The sequence below is a fragment of the Anoplolepis gracilipes genome, chromosome 10 (genome assembly GCF_047496725.1).
Source record: "Anoplolepis gracilipes chromosome 10, ASM4749672v1, whole genome shotgun sequence".
Lineage (NCBI taxonomy): Eukaryota > Metazoa > Arthropoda > Insecta > Hymenoptera > Formicidae > Anoplolepis > Anoplolepis gracilipes.
Genome location: NC_132979.1, coordinates 9,813,972 through 9,841,505, shown reverse-complemented (window position 1 = coordinate 9,841,505; position 27,534 = coordinate 9,813,972). Strand labels below are relative to the sequence as shown.

Here is a 27,534-nt window from a genome sequence, read left to right as displayed (position 1 = left end):
CAATATCGATCCAATAAATTTTACGTTCCATTTCTAAGTAAACAATCTCTATAGTTATACATTCTTTAAGTGGAAAGCTGATCTGCAAATCCACATCTAATACTTTCGGCGGATCATTATCCAACTATGATAAAGCGATGAATAATAGAGGTAACGGATTTTCTTGCATGGTGGAAACATTAATGAAATTCGTGTAAGGACCGGCACCAGCTTCATTATGCGCTTGTACTTTAAAGTAGTACATCGTATCAGGCCTTAAATTGTACGCTTTGTATTACAATATGTGCTGTATACCAGACATATTAGCGTCATGTATAATTTTCCTTTGGTTCTCGTTAAACCAATACTGGACCATGTATTTTTGTATCACTCCATTTGTAAATTCAGGTTTGTTCCATCTGTGAAGAAAGAAAATTATTTTAGTCTTTCTATTTTAGTGAAATACTAATAGAATTAGAAACAAACAGAATTGATTTTCTATACATATATATATACGAGTACAAGTAACAAGTTAAGAATTTTTTACTTGAATGTCACAGAAATGTTTTTCTCGTTTAATCTATTACCAAAATCTACGAATGCCCTAGGAAATGTTGACTCGCTTGGAAATATGTCTGCGGATTTTTAAATTTTGTGTAATTATAAAAAAGAATCGAAAGTATACATATAGTTAAATCTTTATAAAGATTTCAAATTTGTATTTAGTATATCATAATTACGTATATTAATTCTGATTTCAATAACTGAAAAAAGATAAAATGGAAGAATTTCTTGAATTATAACTAAAAGAATATCATATAATAAGTAAGTTCAGATAACAAGCATTTTTCTATATAAAGAATGAAATGAAAACATAAACTACAAAGTATGATGAAATTTAACCAAGAGCTACAGTACTGATTTTCAAAATATTTGAATTATATAATAATAGTATTTTTGTGTTTTAAGATTTAAACACACTATTAATAATTAAGTAAAAAAAAAAACTTTATTCTAAAATAAAAATAAGTAAGTGAGAAAGAGGCAATAGGAGCGAGGAGATGTGAATACAAAATTATAAGTTTTTTATATAGGTGATGTGTCGCAAGTATATTGACATTAAGTACATTAATAACATTCTATAGAATGACGGAAATTATAATAAAAATTTGAACGTTTCGATTCATGTTTTGAATCCTCTTCAGCATAATATATAAATTAAATAAATGGATTATATATAGATAAAAACGAAATTAATGAGAAAACATCGCATAATAAAGGCGTAAGACATGTGTGAACTAAAAATCGTGATCGTATTCGCATGATTAAATGGATCAATGCCTTAGAACCGCTGTACATATTTATCGCATGTTAGTTGTATAAATTACATATATATAAAACGATTCAACTTGTTCGGCTCTTTTATTGTACGGCTTGCATAATAATCCCGCGAGGCAATTCTCCGAGGTTTCCAGACCGAGGGAGGTATGCAGTTAGATTGAGGGGTTAAGTCTGTATTAGTAAAATGAGTATAATAAATACCTGTTTGTAATAAAGTTATTTACCGCTACTTTGTGTATAATGGTGGTGACTCAGAAAAAGCTTACAGGATATGCATTCCGTTTGTGTGTTGTTGAATCTATGTATATATATCGCGCAACTAATGTTTAACGTGTGGTTTTGCCGATGGTACAGATAGTAATGAGCTCAAGGGCGGAAAATACATTTAAGATGGAAAGAGTTAGATAGGTGACATTAGATCTTAGGCAGTTTGTTTATTATATCATCGTAAATAACTGGCAAACATTCTATATCTGTTTGTAAATTTATGCTATTTATTTGTCGTTTAATGTATAACATTTCAGATATCAGTCTTTTTGTGTAAAAGGGCTCATTGTCTAATATTTGTGCATTGTTCCAGTCAAAGTCATGATTGTATGTTAGGCGGTGGTCAGTGATCACTGATTTGTTGTTATTGGGCTTCATTATGTTGGTCTTATGTTCTTTTATCCTAGTATTCAGCTTTCTGCCCGTTTGACCAACATAAGAAGCGTCGCAATTTAGACAATTAATTTTGTATACCACGTTTGTTTTCATGGGAATAGGGATAGGATCTTTGTGTGTCTTAATAAATTTGTTGTTTTTGTTTATACTGTAGTAGGCTAATCTGATGTCGACATCTTTTAGAGTATTCTTTATTTTATCAGTTACTGTTTGCAAATATGGAATTGTGAAATATGAGTTATTATTGGGTGTTTGTAATTTTCTGTCGGATGGTCTATTATTAATTAAAAACTTTATACGGTTGTTAATTGTTTTGAATATAAAATCGGTTGGATAGGAGTTGTCCAGTAAAATCTTTATTATAAATTGGATATTCTTTTCATGGAACATGGGATGTGATAATAAGAATACTCTATCAATTGATCTCTATCATGACTTTGACTGGGACAATGCACAAATACTAGACAATGAGCTTTTTTACACAAAAACTGATATCTGAAATGTTATACATTAAACGACAAATAAATAGCATAAATCTACAAACAGATATAGAATGTTTGCCAGTTATTTACGATGATATAATAAACAAACTGCCTAAGATCTAATGTCACCTATCTAACTCTTTCCATCTTAAATGTATTTTTCGCCCTTAAGCTCATTACTATCTGTACCATCGGCAAAACCACACGTTAAACATCAGTTGCGCGATATATATACCATAGATTCAACAACACACAAACGGAATGCATATCCTGTAAGCTTTTTCTGAGTCACCACCATTATACACAAAGTAGCGGTAAATAACTTTATTACAAACAGGTATTTATTATACTCATTTTACTAATACAGACTTAACCTCTCAATCTAACTGCATACCTCCCTCGGTTTGGAAACCTCGGAGAATTGCCTCGCGGAATTATTATGCCGTACAGTGAAAGAGCCGAACAAGTTGGATCGTTTTATATATATGTAATTTATACAACTAACATGCGATAAATATGTACAGCGGTTCTAAGGCATTGATCCATTTAATCATGCGAATACGATCACGATTTTTAGTTCACACATGTCTTACGCCTTTATTATGCGATGTTTTCTCATTAATTTCGTTTTTATCTATTTATAATCCATTTATTTAATTTATATATTATGCTGAAGAGGATTCAAAACATGAATTGAAACGTTCAAATTTTTATTATAATTTCCGTCATTCTATAGAATGTTACTAATGTACTTAATGTCAATATACTTGCGACACATCACCTATATAAAAAACTTATAATTTTGTATTCATATCTCCTCGCTCCTATTGCGTCTTTCTTACTTACTTATTTATATTTATTAATTCGGAGCTCTTTCGATAATCTTAAAATAAAAATATTTCAGCAAAAACAAATTATGTTATGATAAATAGAAATCTCTCAACGGTTACAGTGCGTTTATCAGTTTTTGTAATTTTACTGATTATTGTTTAGACTTGAAAAATATAACATTTGTGATTAAGTATAAACGACGTAACAAAATAATGACATTACTTTGATTTTTTTTCGACATGAAATTTTTTAATCTTTTTACTGAGATATATTTTTTTTTATTTAATTTTCATTTCTTGAGTAAGAAGTTAAATTATTTTCATAATTTTTTTGTAATTCAATTTTATTTTGATAACATTTATATAGGTATAGAGTTCAGTTTTATTATATTTATTTCATTATAATTTATCAGTAAATTTTAGGATTGTAAACATGTTTGCAATAAACTCTTACCGGCTTCATTTAATATAGTCACGCCGTCAGAGGAGACGTTTGATAACATTAGTCTCGAAGACTGAAATATCCTGTTCAAAAATATACATTGTATAGTTTGTAAATGTTCGTCGAATTGTTTCATCAAATACATGAGCGATTAAATCAAAGTTTATATTGCAGATGAATATAAACCGATGAAACAACGAAAGCATAATTCTACAAAACAAAATTATTAAACATGTGACCGTTTAATTATGTTGATGTTTTCATTATTTGGATTTGCGTTACTGTGTATTTAACATATGTTGTATTTCACAAATTATATATTTCAAAATGTATTTTAAAATAAATATTATATAAAACGTTTTGCAATATCTTTAGAAAAATATAAAAAATTAATAACTAAAGAATAGTATATAAATATGTATATAGCGAGTGATGTACAGCTGTTGTGCATAATGATTTGTCTATTGATCTTAATTAATTTAAACATTTATTTTACCGATCTTTTATTTTGAATTAACTAGAAGTTTTGTTACGCAATTTATTTTAATTCAAAGATTTTGATTTTCAATATTAAAATTTCGTTAAATAAAAAATAATTTACTGTAAATTTTATATTAAAATTAACAAATATAATGTTACGTCCAGACTCGGAAAAAGGAAGAGATAACGGAAGGACGGAACTTATCCTTGTCGAAACGCGTTAGAATCTTACCTCTCTCAATTCAAACGAACTGTGCAGGATCGAACCTGGTCAAAGACCTCGAGGGTCTCTTTTACTGGGTCAGTAGGCCATTCGTTCGGTGGTCCCTTTTCGGTAAGGGAATTTATTCCCTGTTACGCGGGACGGGACCTTGTGCGATCTGGGAGTCAGGGAATGTATTTTTTTGAAAAGGTTAATAAATTATATTAATCGATTAAGATTTTAATTTTATGCATTTATTAATAAAAAAATGAAAATATATATATATAAGATTTAAAAATTTATTAACATTATAATTAGGTTAATCTAACTTATTAATGAGCTGTGTGTGTCGTGAGTGTGTGGGAGTTCACGGGTGTTACATTAATTCGGAAGGACGTCAGTCAGATAAATTGGAAGTGGGCAAAAAGGGACTTATTACCTGACTGGTATTTATATAATAATTTTTAAATTTTTAAGGGAAAGGGCAGGGAAGGAATTATAATTCCTGAAAACTAATCGTGAAAGGGGGAAATTTCTTCCAGAGAGCCTCTATTGGAACAGCGAGGGGATACCTATAACCAGGGAGGAATCACGGGATAACGGATCCCGCAGGGTTGGATGTAAGGACGGAGTACAGGGTTTCTAAATCGATGGGGCCAGGCCCGATTGTATACGAGCCGTTTGGAAGGAGATGTCGGATCTCTGGGAGGTTATTGAATAAATATTGGAGAGGATCCAGAGGAGGGGGACGAGCAGCTTCTTGATGTTCAGAATTATTGGATTGTTCCCTTTTGGTGGAACTTGCGTTTTCTTTCTCGAGGTTGACGATGACCTCAGCAACCTCACGAAGGGTCTCCTAAATTTTATCTGATTCTTCTTGAGAATCAGGTAAATTTTGGGGGGGAAGATGGGGGTGAATCGCCCAAGATGATGGTGGAAACTGATAAGGGTGGATGAGGGGATTCAGAGGTAGAGGGAGTTTCCTTGGAAGGACCCGGTAAATCGAGAAGAGATGGGGAGGGGTGTTCGTGAGAGGATGATACTATGGGATGTGAAGGGGGAGGGGGATCGATGGTAGTGCGAAGAGAAGGGTCAGATGAGCGGGATGGTTCCAGCTCTCTTGAAGGAGGAAGAGGAGGAGGAATGTTTATCGAAATAGGAGGGGAGGTGTCAGTGTAAGTTTGTAAGTTTGTTTGCTTAGCTGTAAGTAAATTAAATAACTCTACATTTATTTTTGAAAAATTTACTATGAAATTTGTATCTGCTAAGGCCCTGGCCACGACTCTGGTTACGGCGCCGTTTGTTTATTCTGGCGCCTGACTTAATTTTCTTGAGGATGGCAGGATCCACTAAGAACCCCCACGAGGAACCGTTAATATTTTATTTTTATTTGGGGAAACAGTTCTTGGTTAATTTATATGTTAAATTACAAAAATTAGTAAGAATAACGAGAGAAACCGAGAACAAAATAGTATGGAATACTATCGATAATAAGTGCAATAGTATTAAAATAAATAAAATATTGACAATAGTATTAAAATAATAGGTCTTAAATTGGTTGTAGTAACAATACGACTGTAGAAATTAACAAGGTTTTATTATCAGTATTAGGAGGAACCAGGAAGGGGTATAAATTCCTTTAACTATATTTAGTAACCTGAGTGTGAACCCCGCTATACATAAATACAGTGATAATGAGAGAAATAAAAGATTACCTTTAACTGTACTCAGTAACCTGACGTATGAATGTCGGTATACATAAATGCGGTGGTAAAGAGAGAAATAAAAAGAATACCTTTAACTGTACTCAGTAACCTGACGTGTGAATGTCGGTATACATAAATACAGAGGTAAAGAGAGAAATAAAAAGATTACCTTTAACTGTACTCAGTAACCTGACGTGTGAATGTCGGTATACATAAATACAGTGGTAATGAGAGAAATAAAGATGAGAGTAAAATAGAGGAGAGAAGGAGAAGACAGACAAACCAAAATTGAAATATTAATATTTAAATCATTTACTGATAGACCAAGAACTTTCAATGATTTTTAGTCTGAAAGGGGTAACAATCAAATAAAATTATTTGCTAGAGACTCACTACTTATTGCGTTCGTCGATGGTTTTGTTATTGAAGAGCACCTCGGCACCGGATCTCGTGGGGTCAGTTTGAGATTGACAGCAATCCTGGTTAGCTTATGTCTATTCCTTTATGCTGGATGACACAATCACTTGAAACGTCTAACACTCGATACTGTCTTGAAATTTTAATTCGCACTCAACCACTTCACAGAGAGTCTGCGTTAAATATCAGCCAAACCACACGTCGCGGAATCGAAAGTATTGATACCCGAAGGTGTTAACACTCGAAGAATTAACAAGATGGAATAATCGATTTCGCGTCTGGAAGCCGAGGTCGAAGAAAAATAATTAGTACCGTGAACGAGAAATCGAACTGTAGTAGTGATGTCGCAGCGTATTACTCTTCGTATTAAATACTAGCATTAGTACCTCCCCTTCATTGACCAATTGGACGAATTAGAATTTTATTTAACGTCTCCATATGCTTAGAGGGGTGTTTCTTTCGACTTCGAATCTCAAAAAATTCTTCTCTATTGGTTTAAGAGATTTTTCCGTTTGGCCAATGAGGAGTTTGGTACCGTCAGAGTCGCTTATCGCTATTTAGAAATTTATTATAAACAGCTGTTACTTTAGGTGGTCCGTCAGGCGAGCTCTCTTATCGAATGCTTCTTAAGTTTTCGTCGCCGTTTCAAATTTACGATTGCAGTTCTAAACAACTGCTTCGAGTTACGGTGACTCTATTTTATTTAAAATTCTTTTAGAGTTTAGAGACCAGTTCAAGTGTTTATGCTATATTCAATTTCTAAGATTTCTTTGGTTGTCTTATTTAGAGTTGGTCTCGCCTTATGGAGGTTTGTTAAAATTTTATTGTCCACGTAACGTAATATTCGTGGAGTGTGACTAAAGTGACAGCTCTCACGGTTTGATATTTCGCCGTAGAGCGTTCTCAGAATCACTATCTATAAATGTTTATGCATTCCTTTCGAAAAGAAAGAATCGTGAAGTCTACAGGACGTAACAATAAATAGATATTTTTAAAAAAATAATTTTATAAATTACAGAAAATTCATGTCTAACAAAAGTATCATGTGTTTAACATAGCAGTATAGTAGAGAGAATCAATGAAATAATTAATTTATGTTAAAAAATTATATTAAAAAACTTTTATGTTTACATTTAATTTTTAACATCTCATTTTCATAAAGTTAAATTTTGTAATTATAAGTTAGAGATTAAAGTCGCTAGTATTTAATTGTAAACAACGGGTTAATTAAAACGACCTGACTAGCCAAAATCATTCAATTTATTCACACGACGTTTCGACCATATGGTTGTGGTCCTTTTCAAGTATAACTAAAGAAAATATATAACGGATCAAAAATTATATGGATACAATTTATACCGAATTAAACGCAAACAATACAATGTAATGTCGTTAAAAAACTAGTCTACTCACAAGTAAATTAAGAAAAAGAAGAAAGAATCCAATGGGACATGTTTAAAAGTAGAACTTAATTATGGAACAATTAAATATGTCACTTAGTTAAAATCAACGGTTATTAAATTTGAGATAAACATAAACAACGAGACACGTCATGTCAACATGAGTTTTTAAACGAAACTGTCAATGTGTAGAAAGAAAAACAGTTCAAACTACCTTTATAATTTTGTCATAAATATTATTTAAATTTTAGGTATCTCTTTGTAGGTTAATCGTGGAGTTAAATTTCTTGATGAAAAACATTTCAGCTATTTCTCTTTTCTTAATAAATTTTTCATTATGTAAAATAACCGGCTTGTCCCACTCAAAATTATGTCCAAATTCAACTCTGTGCTTGCTAACGACTGATTGATTGGTAGGATGTAATTTTATATTGTTAAGATGTTCTTTAATACGTGTGCGTACATGTCGTTTTGTTTGGCCTATGTAGAGCGCATCGCAATCTTACACTGTAATTTATAAACAACATCGGTTTTATTGTCAGTATGTAATCTGTCTTTACCACGCTTAATCAATGTATTAAGTTTATTAGTTATAGTCATAACGACGTTCAAACCAGCGTCACACACAATACGACGCAAACAAAAGCTGAATTCCTTGAAATAAGGAATTGAAATAAAACGGCCGTTTTGTTGTAATTCTTTCCCCCGAGGGTCAAAATCTAAATTGTCTCGATTTTTTAAAAAGTTAATCCTCTTTTTGATGTGTCGTCCAATAAGTTTGTCAGGGAAACAATTATTATGCAGCGTTTCATAAACGGTACTTAAATTCTCATTGTGGAATCTAGTATCAGAGAGCAGTAAAGCATAATCAACAAGACTATAAATCGTATTAATTTTATATTTCATGGGGTGATTCGAGTAAAAGTTGATATATCTTCCCGACCAAGTGGGTTTTCTGTACCAATTAGTTATGAGTCTATTGTCCACACGTAAAACAGTAGTATTTAAAAAGCTAATGGACTTATTTTGTTCAATCTCAAACGTAAATTTTAAACGAGGGTGGAAATTATTAAAAGTATCTAACATCTCATCAATGCGTGTGCGTGGGATTATTGCAAATATGTCGTCCACATATCTATAGTAAATTGGGACTTTAAAACTTAACAAACAATGAGACTCTAAATCATCCATGACAATGTCCGCTAGTATCGGAGATAAAGGAGAGCCCATAGGGCTTCCGAAAATTTGCTCGTAAAACTGTTCATTAAAACTTGTCGAATCTAAAATCCATTCAACCACATGTATAAATTGAGAAAGGCTAAAGCTAGTAGCAGAACTGATGTTATTCCAGCGTTTTTTAATGGCGCTCAGAACTAATTCTTTGGGGACATTAAAAAATAACGAGCTAACATCCAATGATATCATTACTTGACCACTCTCAATAATACCGTCCTTGATCTTCTTGGAAAAAGACCATCCGTCGTTTATATGTGAAGCTGGCTTTATAATTGACCTTTGCAGTATATCTTGTATGTAAGTAGATAAATTATACAAAGGACTGCCAACAGTCGATACAATGATTCTTAATGGAAAATTAGGTTTATGGATCTTGGGTAACCCATAGCAACAAGGCATATTTCCATTTGTACAATTAAGATGTTTGTAAGTTCTTTCATCGATGAGCTCGTTGCTGAGCTAAGATTTTAATAATGAATTTATCTTGTTCGTAAGTGGTTTTGTCGGGTCTTTATTAATTTTCTTGTAAGTAAATTTATCACTCAATATCAACTCCATTTTTAACAAATAATCAGTCTTGTTCATTATGACTGTGGACTGTCCCTTGTCGGCTTTGGTGACTAATAAATCATTATTATCAGACAAAAACTTTCTCGAAAGTGAGAAGGCCCGCCTAATATGTCTTTCAATATAACTGATATGACGACGCGAACACAAAAATCTCTGTAGTGTATTTGCAACAGAAATTCTGGTAGTCTCTAAAAGATCAGTTGGAATCCTGCTAGAACACGCCTCAAAATTCTTAACGACGTTTAATACATAATCAGCGCGATCTTTACTGCGTGACGGGTTTATGGGTAGCGTAAAATTGTCACCCAAGCTTAAGAGCGTGGAGACAAACTCAGAAATGGTCTTATCACTAATGTTTACAAACCATTTGGATTTATCAATATTATAAAAAGGATCCTCTTTGAAATTATTTTTTAAAATAAATAAATATAAATTGAATGATTTTGGCTAGTCAGGTCGTTTTAATTAATTTAATTACCTGTTGTTTAAATTTTGTAGTATATATTATGACATTGATTTTTAAATGTGTGACACAAAATTAACAAATTTTATATATTTTTTTTATCGTTAAAACCTTTTAATTATGCATTATGGAGTACAGTCATTAAAATAAGTAATTATCTATAATGTGTAACATTTAGTTTTTTGTGTAAAAATCTTTAAGCATAAAGTTAGATCAAAGAAAATGAATAAAAATACTTTCTTGGAGACTTGTCGGAATTATATCATCCTCCAGATTGCCTGACAAAATCGCAATGGTCACTCTCGTTAGCATTAACACTTTCAATACAACACAAACTGTTCTTAACGTTTTTAACATAATAATTTCTTCTTCTTGTAGATGTTTGTACTCGATCGTTTTTGACGTGATTCTCGATTAGTAACTATCTACAATGTGTAACATTTAGTTTTTTGTGTAAAAATCTTTAAGCATAAAGTTAGATCAAAGAAAATGAATAAAAATACTTTCTTGGAGACTTATCGGAATTATATCATCCTCCAGATTGCCTGACAAAATCGCAATGGTCACTCTCGTTAGCATTAACACTTTCAATAAAACACAAACTGTTCTTAACGTTTTTAACATAATAATTTCTTCTTCTTGTAGATGTTTGTACTCGATCGTTTTTGACGTGATTCTCGATTAGTAACTATCAATGTTTTATACGATCTTCTCAATGGTTCAGATACACTAGTCGAATCAACATTTCTTCAACGTGTCTCTTGATTAATTCTTTTTAATATGTCGAGTTCGTGCTTGTGTGTGCCTGTGTGTGTCTATGTGTATACAAATTGAATGTTTTGTTTTTGAAACTGCTATTGTTACAAAACTGTTGATAAATCAATAATCAAAGTATTTTTTTAAATTAAATTTAATACAATATTTAATACATAATTTGTATACTATCTTTGATTGTTTTAAATAGAGTTATACAAGCATAATTAATCTTTAGTAGTTTGTCAAAATGTTCAATTAAAAACATGATTAAATGATGAAGGATGAATCATTGAAAAAACGGATGAAATATTATTTATAATTATAAATTATAAATTATAAATTTATTTAAAGAAAATTTTATTTAACTCGTGCCGCGTAAAAAAAGTTGCTAGATTAACTACAATATAGATGTAATTTTTAATTTTTATATTTTTGAAATAGTAAACTTACTTATTTAATTATCATATATTTTCAGTTATAATAACTGTTCATTAATAATGCGATTTTCCAATGCTGACTTCATTTCGATACCTTGTAATTATAAAGCCTATTTTAACATATTAATAAAATTCATTATGTAAATGTACAGAAAACTTCATGTCATTATATCTGCAAACATATGTAAGGCATAAGTAAACCAGAAATAATTGATTTTTAGTTTTAAAAACCACATTATTGAAATGTTCAATCACCTGATCTTATTTTTGTGTGATTTTCTTTGGGGGATAGCTCAAAAAGTATTCACCAATAAACCATATATCCCGGATGAATTAAAATTTGTTATTTGTCCAAAATTGTATGAATACCACAAGATATGTGCGATGCATAATATTAATCTTCTCGGCTAGGCTACAAGAATGTGGGCGAAAAATTGAAAACCATTTTAATGGCGTTATTTTAAAACTAAATGAACAATTACTTATGTCTTATTCATATGTTTATAGATCACATACATATGTTCTATTTAATATACATATGTAAGCATAATGACATTTGTTAATATACGAAAATTATATTATTATTAATTTGAAAATCATCAGGTATTTTGCTAGATTTGTAGAAAAAAAATTATAAATATATATGTAAAATATAAAATTATTTTTTAAACTATTTTTCTATTTCGTAATATATACAAAATATCTCATAATATCTCTTCTTGTGCAGAGTAAGTTAAACCGAAGAAAAAAGTTCTTTACCATTTTACAATTTTTGTAATAATTATTAAAAAAGTAATTTAAAAAAATTGGCCTTAGTTTCTGAGCTATAATTGAAAATAGTTAGCTATTTACGAGCCGGATACAACGAGCATGCAAGGACCGCGCAACGAGTCATTAGATTAATGACCTTCCTACGGTCAATAATATTGTATAATATCGTAAAGAATGCAATAATAAATCAATAAACTTCAAATGATAATATTGTATAATAATAATTATTATTATTGTTGTAATATTATTAATCGTCTAGAAGAGTCATTTGTTTCATGACGAGTTGCGTCGTCCCTGCTTCCCCGTTGTATCCGGCTCATAAATAGCTAACTATTTTCAATTATAACTCAGAAATTTTGTAACAATAAAATTGTTTCAGAATTTACTCAAGAATATGTCATTTTAAGGGCATCAGGTTATTTTGCATCACCATGTATCAAAATTCTGATTTCAATACCTGAAATAAATAAAATGGGAAAATTTTTTTATTTATTAATAAAAGAGATTAAAATTAATATATTTTATGATAAATAAGTTCAGAGATAACAAACACTTCTCTAAATAAAGAAATAAAAAACATAAACTATAAAGTTAAGATGAAAATTAACTTATAGCCACAATATTGGTTTTTAAATTAATAAAATAATAAAAAATGTTTTTGTGTTTTTAAATTTTATGTTTTAACACTTAGAAACGCACTAATAATAATTAAATATAAAAAAGTAAATATTATTATAAAATTAAAATAAATTAAGCGAAAACAAATTATGGTATGATAAATAGAAATTTTGCAATGAGTACAGTGCGTTTATCAGTTTTTGTAATTTTACTGATTATTGATTAAAAATTAAAAAATAAGATTTGTGATCGTTTATAAACGACGTAACTAACAACATAATGACATTAACTTTTTTCTTTTCTTGATATAAAATTTTGTATTTATTGTATAATCTTTTTGCTGAGAGATATTTTTTTTTAATTTTTATTTCTTAAATAAGAAGTTAAATTATTTTCATAACTTTTTTGTAATTCAATTTTATTTTGATAACATTTTATACATAGAGTTTGTTTTATTATAATTTATCAGTAGATTTTAGACATGTCTGCAATAAACTCTTACTGGCTTCATTTAATATAATCACGCTCATTTGGTTGAAAAATATACATAGTATAGTTTGTAAGTGTTCGTCGAATTGCTTGATAAAAAAAATGAGCGATTAGATTAAATTTTATTTCGCAAATGAATATAAATTGATAAAGTAATGAAAGCAGAATTCTAAGTAATAAAATTAATATAAATTTACGAAAGATATCTCTTCTTAACATTTTAGAGCAACTATTAGCTTTGTTAAAGAAACGTCAGAAATTAAGTTAAATTTAAAAATTAAAGTCTATAATTTATAATTAAAATCACAAACTGTTTTGCTTCACTTACGTCGATCTGTCCATTACTTGCATTCGCATTATTATGTGTTCAACATATATCGTATTTAACAAATTATGTATCATGTTCAAAATGTGTTTTAAAATAAATATTGTACATAATGTTTTGCATTATCTTTAGAAAAATGTAAAAAATGTAAAAAATTATGATAAATAAAAAAAAATATATAAATACGCACGTAGCAAGTGACAGCTGTTGTGGATATTGATTTGTCTATTGGTCCTAATTGATCGAAGACCAATTTGAAATTTTACTGTATGAATCTTTTACTTTGAATTTAGTAGCTGTCTCGTGATGTAATTTATTTTAACTCAAAGATTTTAAATTTTCACATTAAATTGTCGTTAAATAAAAAGTAATTTACTATAAGTTTTATATAAAAATAAACAAATAGAAATAGATATTTAGAGAAATAGAAACATTTCAAAAATTATTTAAAAATCGTGTCTAGATAAAGTATTACATATATGTTTAATTTAGCAGTGTACCAGAAAATCAACAAAATGATTAATTTAAAAATTTATATTAAAAAATTCTTATACATTTAAATTTTAATATACCGTCTCAATTAAGTTTAATTTTATATTATATAACACTGACTTTTTAAATGTATAATGTAAAACTAACAAATGGTATATATATATATATATATACTTTTTAATATGGTTAAAACTCTTTAATTATAAGTACAGTCATTAAAACAAGTAATCTGTTATTTGCAATATATAACATTTAGTTTTATTTGTGTAATATTGAATTTTAATGAAAAATATTGTGTAAATATTTTTCATTGGCATGAAGTTAGAAATGAAAAAATGCATGAAAATACTTTCTTGGAGACTTACCGGAGTTACATCATTTTCTAGATTTTCCGAAATCGCGATTGTCAATCTCCTTAATATTAACACTTTTAATAAAACACATAATATTTTTAATGTTTTTAACATAATAAATTATTTTTCTTGTAGATGTTTATACTCGATCGCCTTTGACGTGATTCTCGACTGAAATGGCCAGTAGCTATCAACGTTTGATACGATCTTCACAATGATTTAGATACGCTAATCGAATCAATGTTTCTTCACGCCTTTTGATAAATTGTTTGTAACATAGAGTTCATGCCTATGTGTAAGGAAAATTCAAAGAAAAAAGAAGGGCGGGTTCAATTAAAAATAATAAAAATAAGCTTTATTTCACTTTTCTCACAAAGTGACAATATAACGGGCGTATGGTCTACGTTGGTGACCGGTGCGTCTAGACTCACGGTATTCTGATCGTCAGAAGGCCTCGAGAAGCTTTTGTTACTTCTTATATATCGTCCTATTCTTCTCAAACTTTCTGTTTTTAGGTCACCGTGTCTACCGTTCAAATCCGTTCGTTTACTTGTTATTGCCTATCCCTTTTACCGCTTGTTTGTTTATTTGGTCCGACAATATCATGACGCGCTCTATGATCGTTACCTTTCAAAATTATTTTTAACGCACGATCAAATCGGTTTACAAATAAAAAATAATTTACTGTATGCTTTATATAAAAATTAATAGATATATAAATAGATATATAAATATAAATAAATAGATGCATAAGCAAAAGTATCATGTGCATATCAGTAATAAAAGATTAATGGAATAATTAATTTATAATAAGAATTAATTATAATAAAAATTAATAAATTTTTTACTATAAAAATTTTTAATAAAAATTTATATTTAAAAATTCTTATTTTTACATTAAAATTTCAATTACCGTCTCAATTAAGTTTAATTTTGTATTATATAACATGGATTTTTAAATATGTGACACAAAATTAACAAATTAAACTCTGTAATTATTATAAGTACAGTCATTAAAACAATTTAAAACAAGTAATCTATTATCTACAAAGTATAACATTTAGTAAAAAAATTTTGTGAAAATGTCTCTAATCGGTATGAAAATAGATCAAAGTACATGAAAATATTGTACTTTTCTGGAAGCTTTCCGAAGATATGTACATTGTCCTCCAGATTTCCCAAAATCACAATAGTCACTTTCGTTAACATTATCACTTTCAATAAAAATAAACGCATAGTGTTTTTAATGTTTTTACCAAATATAGATCTATTAATATGCCATCAACTTTTGAGAAAGTATTAATAGTAAAATTAAAAAAGAATTAATAGTAAAAAAAGTTAAATATGTCTAGAATTTAATGATATTATAACAGAGAAACAATTGGGCATTAAGGGGACCCTAAAAAGACGGCCGAGCTCTGACGGGATAGCGCCCTCATTTCGGCGGAATTAAAATTGTCGATAATATCGATATATGTATTATTTTCATATATGTCATAAAGAACAATTTCTTATTGTGTTCAAAATGTTGAAATCAGACATCGCATATTTTTTCTGATTTATCATTTCATACGCATATGTAAGTGTATGTAAGCATCGATAACAGTAAAATATAAATATGAGTCTGACTTTTTTACATAATTAGAACTGTTCACATTGACATATATATTTTTATACGTTTAGACGCAAATAACATTTAGTTATTTATGTATGTGCATATGTGACTAAATTTATTTATGCATATATGTATATGCATAATATGTTATACACACATACGTGCATATATACCTACATATATATATATATATATATATATATATATATATATTTGTCTTACTGTGTGTATATATATATATATATATATATATATATATATATCTGTGTGTGTATAAAAAATATGTAACTGTTACAAATTCATATATTTTTTTAAAGACAACTATGTGTTTTCGTTACACTAACTGATTTGTTTTATTATTCTGTGCATAAAAATAAGGCAAGATAATCGAAAAATGAATAAAGATATTTTGTATTTTAAAAATGCTATAACTCTCAAACTTTATAACTCAACAAGTTATTAACAAAATACTTTATCATAGTGTATTTGTTTGGTCATGCTAAGCAATTTATGTTTTTTTGTCTCCCGCGCTTTCATACGCTCCTATGAATGCCCTCTAATTCTCTTTGGAATTTACAGATGTCGTTTTTTGCAGTCGAGAGACGCTTCTCTCCCTACGCCTGTCTGTGTGTGTGTGTGTGTGCCGCTTGAGCTTCTAGCTTTCTTTATCTCGAGATTTGGATTGAATATTTTTGCGTCAATTAATATTTGTGCATGTCCTGTGAGATCCAGGACTTCAAATAAGACAATCGCCTTGTGAGATCCAAGAAGGTCATTGAGGTAATATCTTGTGAGATCCAAGGAATTTGCCTAATTCAGATCCTCGTGAGATCCGAGGATTTCCATGCATATGGAGGTTTCTTTGCCGTAATTGTCTCATAAACAAGACTAAATTTGGGTTCGGACGCCTGACACCTGTTGAGATCACAGGCTTTAACTATTGAGAGCAATAGTTTTTAAGAACATTGTGAAGCATCAACTATTGAGAGCAATAGTCTGAAGAATTTATCGCATAACCTGTATCTCATAATTTTGTAAATAAGCTAACCGTACACGTAAGTTGTTAATTACTCATAAATCATTATATGTTTAAAGGAAAAGTATGCTAAATTAATTACAATTTGTCACTAAAAGTTTCTTTCTTTTTTTTACAAGTTTGCATATATTATTTGTCAATTACACTTTTTTTTTGGTCATTAATACCATTATGTAATTTATGTTGATTATATACATTATTGATATTACATGTAATTGCCCATTATACTATATTTTTGAATGACTCAAATAAAACTTCTATATTTCTTACATTTAGTCCTTAAATAAAAAACATATTGTTTTATTTACTTATAAACTAATTTTGAGAGATTTATGTTTTACCTTTTCATTTATGGCTTGAGGTAACAGTATTGAAAAGCTCTCGAGGTAAGCTGCAATAGAATATTAGAGAGTTCCATTTATTTGATAGTGACCTTCAAACGACTATTCAAGATCAAACTAATGGTATCATTCTACAGCCTTCTTCGAACCGAATAACTTTTGTTTAAAACATTTTTCTGTAAAATGTATTTTTTATAGATATTTGAGGTCGACATTTCAAATGAGACATCCTCTATATATATGTATATACAATGATATACATATGTGTGTGTGTGTGTGTGCACGCGTGCGTGCGAGCGTTCCTTGCATGCATGCTTGCGTGCGTCTTTTGCTGGCGTGCGTGCGTTCCTTGCATGCATGCGTGCGTGCTTTACTTTCTTGCATGCGTGCGTGCGTGTGTCCTTGCATGCATGCGTGCGTGCGTTCCTTACATGCATGCGTGCGTGCTTTACTTTCTTGCATGCGTGCGTGCGTAATTATATAAATAACTAATCTTTTGGATTATTTTATTTGGCCGTGGTCCTTTTTGAAACGTCGATGTCGTTTCTCTCGTTTGCAGCGTAGACGCCGTCTCCTGCGCTTGTAGCGTAGACTACGCTACCGCTCTTACATTTCCCTCGATTTGTTTTTCTTTGATATTTATTGAAAAAAAAATTGTATGTATACGTATAATATATGTATAATAAAATGAATGATATATTTGTATTTATACTTACAACTTGACATGGTTCCCATTCTCTTATCTTTTCTTTTACACGACACACGACATGTAATACATGCGACCCTTGAGAAAGATCGACAGTGATTGAGTCATTTTTGAGACTCTACCCGCTCCTGTACACACACAGAGAACGAGCCGTGTATCGGCCTGACAGTGGGCAGAGTCTCAGAAATAGTATCACTGGATTGGACGACGAACGGGCCCGCATACTAATAACAAAAATGTCCTAATAACAATTTATCTTATATTTTATTTATATTTTTTATTTTTATTTTATTCTTATTTATATTATATTCTTTATCTTTATTTTATTCTTATTTATATTATATTATTTATTTTTATTTTATCCTTTATTTATCCTGCATGTACGCACCAAAACATTTTTATAAACATTTTATGAATATTCTTCAAGAGAAATCGTCTCGAAAATATTCTTGGAATGTTTCATAGGACATTTTGTAAAATATATATTTATTTATCGAATATATTCTATAGATATATAGATTATATAGTTCATAGTACATTCTAATGGCATACACTCTATTTATTTTCTGAATGTGAATAGAATAATATCTATCGAATATTCTGCATAATATTTTATGCATATTTATAGAATATTCTATAAGTATTTTATAGAATGCTTTATGAATGTACGTAATATATTTTAGAAAATGTTGTATATATTTTACATATTTTCATACAACATTCAATAAATATAGCCTATAAATATGAATTATTATTATTAGGATATGAGTGACAAGGCAATAGATTCATATCCTAAAATACTTCTTTTTATATTTATTATATCTTTCACACGCCATAATTAGGTTTTTATATCGCTTTTTCATGTAAGAAAACAGAGATATAAATGTTTAGACGAGCTTGTGAAAAAGCAACAGCAATATATATACTAAATTTGCCTTAGCTAAAAACGTCATTCTATCTTTGTTACTTACTGAAAGTTGAACAAAGACAGAGCTTTCAGCTTGCCAGCGAACATGGCCCAGAAAAAAATCGTATCGCCATCTATCACGATATTAGGCAACTATTTACAGCTCTTTTTTACTCTTTGTGTCTCGATCTTGCATCACGCAACCGCATAAAAATTTTGCGTGTACAGATATTTTTTTTGGCTACTCACATCGATAAATCCTTTTCTACAATTGAAGTACTTATAAGAACAAAGAATGGGCGCTATATATTGTGTATGGAAAAACTGCAGAATTTTTATTTCAAACCAATGTTGACATGACGAGCAGATAACAAAACTGTAATTTCTGAATTTTTTCCCTTTTTTAGCTTAAATTATAGCGCCCATTATTTGTTGTTATAACTACTGTAGGATTAAAAACGCATTATTTAACATACTGCATTTCTCAGAGCACTGTTATTAGAAGATAAGTTTTATGTGCGCGCGTGCGACGTAACAGGCGATAGCGGCTAGATCATACGACACGAGTATCTAGCATTGTTTATAACAGAAAAGTATCGGTTCACCGTTGCGTCATTAGCGGCTAGATCATACGGTGCGAGTATCTAGCATTGTTTATAACAGATTAAAATATTGAGAGAGCACGATGAATCAGTGCAGTCCCTCAGGGCAGTCTGTATTCAACCGTCATTCTGTGCGTACACCATTATATTATACTGTATATCCTCAATAAATCCTTTTCTTATTTTATAACATCTTTCTGTCCCCCATATCCCACACTACTTCAATTGTGGAAAAGGATTTATCGATTGAGTAGCCCAAAAAAATATCTGTACACGCAAAGTTTTTATATGGTTCGTCGGTAAAAAAGAATTCGTGAAAGGGCGATTCAAACCGTTATCAACGAATGGAAATTAATAGTAAAGGAAAAATAGTGAGAGTAATTTTTATGGATCTTAAACGAACATTTAAAACAATTGATAGAGAAAGATTAATAGAGAAATTATATCAATATGAAATTAGAGAAATGCTTTTAAAACAATTAAAATCATATCTAAATAATAGAACACAGCAGGATTCAACAATAAATGATCTAAATTAATTTCCATTGAATATAGGGTACTATAGAAATATGTATTAGAAGCTTTATTTTCATTGTATACATATGTAAATGATATAATTAAAGTCCAGGAGGATGTTGTATAAAAATGTTCATAGAAGATACATTAATATGTAACTAAAAAATGTGCGGAGTTGGAGAATAAAATAAATAAATATTTATTAAAGAAAAATGGATGAATATATCTTAAGTTAAAAATAAATGCAGGAAAAACGAAATATATGATAGTCAGGAATATAAGGAAAGAAATAAAAGAAAATATTGCGTTGAAATGTTTGTATGGAACTAACAAGGAAAGATATGTCGCTTTCCGATTTTAATACGCTTTAAATAAGTTGTAGTTTAGGTCAAAATAGGGGACATTTATTTTTTATACGTGCCCATATGGCTGTTAAGAGGGTGAAACACCCTCTTGAAAAATATCGATTTTTATATTTCTAAGCAAATACCGTCGAAACGGTAAGAGATATAAAAAAAAGTTTCCAATAACAACTTTATAGTTTTCAATGTACTTTAAAACTGCATAATCAGGTTTTTCAAAAAGTAGGAAGGTGGGGGGGATTTCGAAAAATATGACATTTTAAAAAAATCTTATTATGCAGTTTTTAAGTACATTAAAAATTATAAAACTTTTATTAGAAACTTTTTTTATTTTTTTTACCATTTCAACGATATTTGCTCAGAAATATAAAAACCGATTTTTCTCAAGAGGGTATTTCACCCTCTTAGAGGCCGTATGGGAACGTATAGAAAAACACATATTTTCTATTTTGATCTAGGCTACAACATATTCAAAGCGCATTAAAATCAGAAGGGGACATTTCCATATCTTTCCATCTAAGACGGAACAAATAAAAATAATAAAATACTTAACTTAAAATAAAATAATTATACCAAGTATAATTATTAGTGATAGACTCCAATGTAAAGACCACAGTGATTATATGATAAAAAAAGAATAGGAAAAAGAAACAAGTTCTCTACATAGAACAGGTAACTTTATATTGATGTATACCAGATATATTGTATAAATCAATTATAGCACTACACTTTAATTATTGTCCGATATTGTTAATAGATATGGGAAAATACAACAAAATAAAATGCAAATATTGTAAAATCGAGTATATGCAAGACTTATTGTATCAATATGTATTATTAACATTATAATATAATCTGATTAACATAATATTATAATTAATAAAACAAATAATTTAATATAATAGTAAATGTATTATAAAATATAACAAAAGTAAAAACAATATTTTTACTATTTTACAATACTTTTAATCGACATTATTAATTCACAAAAATTTACTATACTATGCAATGATATGCATATAAAAGAATTACAATTTAATTTACATCTGAATGTCTCATGATATCTATTGAGCTAAGTGTCACATCTTCTGTGCCGTTTCTCAAAGATACAATATTGTTGAGACGAAGTTTGGTTTATCGTTCACTACATTCCAACAATGCTGCATCAACTCATACAATGTCGGTGGACAGTTGAAAGGTTTCGGCAACCTACCCCCTGAACGCACATACTCTAATACTTAGTTATTATTTTTGGCAGGATAAGGCTCACCCAATGACATAATTTCCCACATTAACACTCTCAATGTCCAAACATCGTTTTGTGAAGTAAATATTCCGTCCACCAAAGATTCTGGTGCCATCCAGCAAACAGGAAACAAGCCTTCTCCTCTGTAAAACAATTTTAGCGCAGAAAAAATTTTTTGCCAAATTCATCTACATAATTTTACAGCAAAAATTATGTGCAGTTAAAGTTAATTCATTTTTCTTTCTCTATACAAGGTGTCTTAAAGTGACCGGTAAATATTTTAATGACAAGTTTTTTAAAACATTTTAAGACGAAAAGTATAATACAAAAATGTGGAAGCTACAATAGTTTTCAAACTAGAAGCGATTATATTTCACGAATGGCAGGACTGAAATTTCGCGCGCTCAGATACGGCAAAATAATAAGTGATTTAGATAAATTCATAAAAGCACTTTTATCATAAATAAAAATATATTTATATATATATATATATATATATATATATATATATATATATATATAAGTAAAAAATCTATTTAAATTCTAATCAGCGTACAAATGTATAATATTATTATAATGTAAAAATAAAAGACGATAGTTTATTTTCTTTTACACATAAAAATAATTATATTATCTTATTTATTTTTATTTATTACACAATTGTAATATATTTACCGTGCGGTAATATTGATTCTTGTAAATATCTCTAGCTAGTCCAAAATCACCGACTTTACAACACGATTTTCGCGGTCTCTCGAGGATATTAAGCAATTTCGACACACGAGATCTCTGTGCACAAAGTGCAATTTTTCTAAGTAGCAACCTTGCGCAACATCTTCACACATGGCAAGTAAGTTTTGCAGACGCAAAGCCTGTGAATCTGATGGTTGGAATGCCCTACTCTCTCTCAAATATTTCAGTAAATCAACTTCCATTAATTCTAATATGAGCCATGGTGAATCCCCGTCTATATAGATGCCTAACAATCTTAGAACATGGGTATAGCGAAAATAGCCCATAAGCTTAGCGTAAAAATTCCGTTCTGTTGGGAGGAAGCATTACTTTGCAACATCTTTATAGCGACAGGTATTGTGCCCTCCCCTTGTAAATCCTTGACAGTTCCTTGAAAAACCTACAAAATATTTTATAGTTAATACAAATTAAATCAATAAATAGCACGAATGAAAAATAAGTTTAGATTATTTATCTCCTTATGAAAAATTTTGATTTATAAAATTATTTTTATTAAAAAATGTGTCTTTACCTCAAAATATTCTGATTAAAAAATTAACAAAAGTATTCAAGAATACATTTCAGTAATAAAAAATTAATCTTTACCTTTCCAAACGCACCACTACCTACAAGTTTTGTTCGAGTAATTTGCTTTCTTCTGACTATGTTCAGCACAAATTCGTTCCGATTATATTGCATTCTAGGAACGTACAACGCATTAACTACGTTCCCGGAAGGCATTTCATATAGAGTTGCTAATTCAATGTTGGTGATTGTTGAAAACGGAACTTGTTCATTGTGACTTTCTTTACATTTTCGATATGCTGTTAGATAATGTTACAATATACTCATTATTAATTTTATGTATTGAAAAATTGAAATCATTTTTAACGAGTAAACTAATTTTACATAAATCTCTATACATATGTAAATCTAAAATAATTTGCAATTAATCTCTGAAGTTTATATCAGATATACTTACAATAATACAAGTAGCAAGTACAGATTAATATAGATACAGCAATGACAAGACCAATAATTGTTGATATTATTATTAGATCATACTGCGTAGCAGATATTTCAATAGATTCTGTTAAATCAATGATTTCGCTTAATTTACTCAATTCTCCAAAGCCTTAAGCGTTTTCAGTCCGTACGTAAAATTAATATTTTTGATTCATGTCTTTTGTAATTGCTCAGTAGTTTTCTGTTTCATTATAGTATAAATTCCAATCTTTGTTTTTGTCTGATTTTTTTTGTAATTATTTTTTACAAATATTTCTTTCAATTTAAATTTATTTATAAATTCTAAGTTTGCACAGGTTTCCAATTCCTAATTTAACTGGTACATGAAATTTTAAAGTCTCTTTAAAGTAACTAGGAGCAAAACTTGTATATTACATTTTTATGTAACAAAGGAGATATTCTAAGTGCTTATAGAATATTTACTTAACGAGACTTTAAAATTTCATGTATCAGTTAAATTAGGAATCAACTCAGGATTGATCACAAAATGATTTCGTATCAATTGGGAAAGTTTTAATTGTCAAAGGTAATTACATAATCGCAAATATCAATTTCGCTTGCGGGCTGAAAACGCTTACGGCATCGAAAAATAGAGTGAATTAAGAAGTAATTAAACGTCTGTGTTCTATGTGCATATTTTTACTTAAAAGCTTTATTATTTAATTTTTAATTTAAAAAAATTATTAATACATTTCTAGAAAAAACTTGTAAATACTTGATATCATAACGTATTCATTTACCTTACCACGTGTTTTAAAACCAAATTCTCCATCAAGCGGCCATATAAATTCTTCTTCGTAATTGCAATATCTAAGGATCAAATGAAATTTATATAAGGTTCCTGGCAGCAAGTTTCCTATATAGTATTTTACTGTAGTGTTATCTGTCTCGGTATTGTTCGCGATTTGCCATACTTGTGTTCGAACTTGTTTGTACTTCATTGTGTAATGAGTTATGTTATTGCTAAGATCCCACGAGATATTTATACTATTTCTACTGGACCTGCTCAGAATCAAATTATTCGGTTCCGGATGCATGTAACCACTTTCCTTCAAATTGTCATTGAAGAAATGACTAAAATTAACTGGGTACACTCGTACATATACCAAGTATTCCTGTCTTGGCACCAACTGATGGCTTGACATGAAAAACTTGCCATCTGTCGTACGTTCAGATTGATTGATAAGATGAAAAAATCTGAATTTGCAACTAACAGTTACACATTTTTACTTTAACATAATTATGTGTTTTTTTTACACCAATTGATTCGTCTCATTATTCTGTGCATAAAAATATTAGAGTAAGATAATCAAAAAATGAATATTTTACGAGATATCTTGTATTTTATGTCAAAATACTGCAACTTTGAAGCTTTATAACTCAAAAAATACTTAATGAAAAATACTTTGTCATAAGTGTTTTGGAAAGCTCTCGAGATGAGCTACAAGAATATGTAAAAATATATAGGGTGTTCCATTTAAAAAACTTGAAGTGACCTTTACATGACCTTCAAATGACTTTTCATGTCAAACCAATGGTACCATCTTATGGCCCCCTCGAAACCATACAACTTTTGTCTGAAACATTTTTCTCTCCCGAACTTGGTTTTCGAGATATTCGACTAGATAGATTAAAATGGTCCTGTATATATATGGTCAAATGGAGAACAGTTAGAAAGACGGTATATGTCGATTAGATATGATAAGTTCAAGGATTTATTCCATAAACCATGGACCATCTCAAAATCGTGGATTTGAAGGTCTAATTTCGAGATAAGTTCAGTTGATTGTCCGTAAACCTTTAACGCAATGTAAGAATTGTATAAAAAGTTAAAATTAAATAATATATTTGTTATAGTTAAATTTTTTTTTTTATAAAAAATTGGAAATGAAAACTGAATGGAAAATAAATAATAAAATAATAAATAGCTAATTAAACCAAATACGTTAATTAAAATTAACGCTATGTATAGTAACTTACATTGCCATGTGAACACACACCAGTCGTATGTAACGTTGAAACTTAAAACCAACAACTTAATAACTGTCCTTCACAAAGATAAAAATATAAATAATAAAAATGATGGTTAAACTATATTCGTCTTCGAGTATGACCCCTAAATTTCTGGAAGTTTACTTATTACGTCATTATACATGTCAGGTAAACATTCCGTATCCGTTTGTAAATTTAAGCCGTTATGTTGTCGTTTAATGTACAACATTTCTGAAATTAGTCTTTTATTATAAAATATATCTTTATCCAGTATTTTTACGTCGTTCCATTTAAAGTCATGATTAAAGTTTAGTCTATGTTCTGTAATAACAAACTTATTCGTTGTATTTCTATTGATATGTTTTTTATGTTCATTACTTCTTGTGCTTAATTTTCTGCAAGTTTGTCCGACATAGGATGCATCGCAGTGTTTGCAGTCAATTTTGTAAACGACATTAGTATTTGAGGCTTTCGGTTTTGTGTCTTTATAGGCTTTAATAATGGAGTTAAGTTTGTTAAGGCTGTAGTATGACAAACGAATATTCGTATCTTTAAGAATGTTTTTTAATTTTTCTGTTAACGACGGTAAAAATGGAACTGTAAAATAGGAAGGAGATTCTTTTCTGTTTTTCGAATAATTAATTTTATTGTTAGATTTGTCTATAAGATAGAGCAGTCTTTGATTGATAGAGTCGAACATAAATTTTAATGGATAACCGTTTTTTATTAAAGTCTCAATAATTAGCGTAATATTCTTTCGATGGAATTTTGGATGCGACAACATATAGGCTCTGTCAATAAAGCTAAAAATTGTGCCCTTTTTTGGTAATCAGGGTGTTGTGATAGAAAGTTCAAATATCTGCCAGAATGTGTTGGCTTATGGTACAAATCGAAATAAAGTTTATTATCTTCTAAAGTGATAGTAGTTTCCAGAAAACTAATGGTATTATTTTCTCAACTTCTAACGTAAACTGTAGTCTTGAATTGAATGAATTGAAAATGGTTAAAACATTATCAATGAGGTTACTAGGAAATGCGGTAATTATGTCGTCAACATATCTAAAATAGAATGGTGGCGTAACTTTGATCGTGTGTAACGCTATATTTTCAATATCCTGCATCACTATGTCTGTCACAATTGGTGACAAGAGGAGCCCATAGGTGTACCGAACAACTGACGGTAATGGACATTGTTAAATACGAAAAACGTAGAGTTCAATACCAATTCCACACCAGATAAAAATTCTGATTTCGGCATATCTATGTTATCTTTAATGTAATTCCATCTATTTGAGACGCTCTCCATGACAAGGTCAATCGGGATATTAGTGAACAGTGACATCACATCAAGAGAATTAAGTTTGTAATTGAACATTACTTAACTTGTCGGCCAATTCAAAACTATTTTCTACAAAACTGTGAGCTATAGGATAACTTTTTTTCATGATTTTGTGTAGAAACAGCGCTAAATTATATAACGGGCTATTGACTGACGACACGATAAGTCTGAACGGGCAGTTATGGATTTTTGATAATCCGTAGGCTCGAGGAAGAGTGCCTTCATTAAACGATAGTGACCTGTAAGTTGCTGATGTAATATACTCATTACTTTTCCATCTTGTAAGTAATTCACGTAGATTAGAAATGAGTTTACTGGTAGGATGCCCATTAACTACTGCGTACGTATCATCATTTAATACCTCTTCCATTTTTTTGGTATATTTATATTTGTCAAGAGCAACTGTTGTGTTGCCTTTATCAGCACGTGTGATTCTGATTATCGTTGAGAAATTTTTTTGTGATAAAATATAATAATGTTTTATAAAATTGATAGCTATGCGTGTAAAAACATTTATTTCGTCATATGACGCAAACTTGTAAAGAGAAACAAAGTTATTTTTTGTAGATAGATAAAATTAAAAATACCCTGTAGAAAGCAGCACATTTAAAGTTGAAACCCTGTCAAGAGCTAGAAATATATTATTGCCTTCGACTATTCCA

General features: G+C 29.6%; 1 pseudogene; it reads right to left on the bottom strand.

Annotated features, from left to right (window-relative positions):
- Positions 1-124: 124 nt before the first annotated feature.
- On the bottom strand, positions 125-27,534 carry LOC140670362 (proto-oncogene tyrosine-protein kinase ROS-like; annotated as a pseudogene).